We start from the raw sequence: 2,373 nt of genomic DNA, 5'->3' as shown, positions 1-2,373 counted from the left end.
GGGTATAGTAGTCTAGGCTGGCATCCGTGATCTCATAATATTTGCATAATTCTTGACCACGAACTTCTGGCTTCCATTGTCTCCAATGAGAAGTCATGTGTAGTTCTGATAGGTCTGCCTTTATATGATACTTGCACTTTTTCCTTTGCAGCTCTTAATATTCTTTCTTTTTCTGTATGTTTAGTGTTTTGATTATTATGTGGCAAGTGGAATTTTTTTGATCTAGTCTGTTTGGTATTTTGTAAGCTTCTTCTATTTTATTAGTATATCTTTCTTTAGGTTAGGAAAGTTTTCTTCTATGATTTTGTTAAATATATTTTCTGTGGTTTTCAGTTGAATTCCTCTCCTTCTTCTATGTTAGGGGAAGGGGCCCATTTGCTTTTTCCTGGCCTCCTGGCTATCTTACACCCGAAATAACCACACAGAAATTGTACTAATTAAAATATTGCTTTGCCATTAGCTCTAACTTCTTATTGGCTAATTCCTACATCTTAATTTAACCCATTTCTATTAATCTGTGTGTCGCCACGTGCTTGGCTTACCGGCAAGATTCTAACCTGTGTGTGTCTCAGGTGGGAGGATCCATAGACTCTCTCACTCTGTCCTTCTTCCCAGCATTCAGTTCCATCTTCTCTGCCTTCCTAAGTTCTGCTCTATAAGGCACAAAGAAGTTTCTTTATTCATTAACCAATGAAAGCAACACATGAACAGAAGAACCCCCTACACGACTTCTATACCTTTTATTCTTAGGTTTGGCCTTTTCACGGTACCTCATACTTCCTGGATTTTTTGGGTTAAGCTTTTGTTATATTTAATGCTTTCTTTGACTGATGAATCTATTTCCTCTATTGTATCTTCAGCACTTGAGATTCTCTCTTTTATCTCTTATATTCTGATGTTAATGTTTGCATTTATGGTTTCTGATAGTTTTCTCATGATTTCTCTTTCTATAATTCCCTAGACTTGTGTTTTCTTTATTGCTCTATTTCAGTTTTCAAGTCTTGAATAATTTCTTTCATATGCTTGATTGCTTTTTCTTGGTTTTCTTTAAGGAATTTACTGATGTCTTCCAATTTTTTTGTTTGCTTTTTCCTCCATTTCTTTGATGGAATTTTGTTGACTGAGTTTTTCTGCCATTCCCAGTTCTTGCAATCATTAAGTCCCAAAGAAATCACACAGAAGTCCACAGGAGTTATAAACTGATTGGCCTAGTTAGCTCAGGCTTCTTATTAACTCATAATTTATTTTAGCCCTTTATTCTAGTATATGTTAGCCACATGGCTCAGTACCTTTTTCATCAAGGCAGTCATATTTGCTTCCTTTGTGACTGGGTAAAGGACTGCACCCTCTTTCCAGAATTCCCCTGTTCTCCTTGATCCACCTCTAGTTCCTGTCTGGTTGTCCTGTCTATACTTCCTGCCTGGCTACTGGCCAATCAATATTTATTTAAAATATAATTGACAGACCATTATCGCACAACAGAATTTTCATTTCCCCCTTAAGAGTTATAAAAATTATCCTGAAGTCATTTTTCAGGTCATTTTTTTTTCTGCTTCATCTATATTTGGTTGTTCAAGTCTTGTTGTGTTTCCCTTGTGTTGTTGTTTCTTTTTCTTACTTTTTCGACTCATCTTTTCCTCTAATAGGTGTGGTTAGGGATGCCTGTAATTCTGTTATTTAATCTTCTAGGTGCCAGTGAATCCAAGGCTCAGGTGGTTGTTTCTCATGGTATATTCAGTGTCATGGTTCTATTTATCCCATTGGTCATTCCTTCTTTCTGGAGGTCACTCAGAACTCCTGGGCTTTGCTCTACACCCTTGGAGTTTTCTGTCTCAGGCCTACTGTAGCCTAGGTTGTTTGCTCAGACTTGTTTCTGTAAATGTCCCTGATCTGGATCCATTCCTGTAGAGGTCCATGGCTTGGGGGTTGGTCCTGTAATGGACACTGGCTCTGATCTATTCCCTTGGAGTTCCCAGGCTTGCGTGCACCTAGACTGGGAGAAGACCTGGCTCAGGCTTACTCCCTTGGAGGTCCCAAGACTCAATTTCAGACCCACAGGGGTTTCTGGTTCCTGCCTATTCCTTTTGATATCCCAGATCAACGCCCAGACCCGGAGAGGTCCTGAACCAGGCCTACTCTCTCTGAAGTCCCAGACTCATGACTGGATCTACAGAGATCTCTGATTCCTGCCTACTCCCTTGGAGGTCCCAGATTCACATCCAGACCTGCAGAGGTCTCCTGCTCTGGCTTATTTGCTTAGCAGTTGCTCCCCTGTACCTGTTCCTGTGGAAGTTTGCTATCTCAGACCTGCTCTGGCCCAGTTTGCTGGCTCACAAATGGTCCTGGACTGGATCTGCTCCTGTTCACATGGAG

This window comes from Microtus pennsylvanicus, chromosome 5 (genome assembly GCF_037038515.1).
Source record: "Microtus pennsylvanicus isolate mMicPen1 chromosome 5, mMicPen1.hap1, whole genome shotgun sequence".
NCBI classification, from domain to species: domain Eukaryota; kingdom Metazoa; phylum Chordata; class Mammalia; order Rodentia; family Cricetidae; genus Microtus; species Microtus pennsylvanicus.
Note: the sequence above shows the minus strand (reverse complement) of the source record.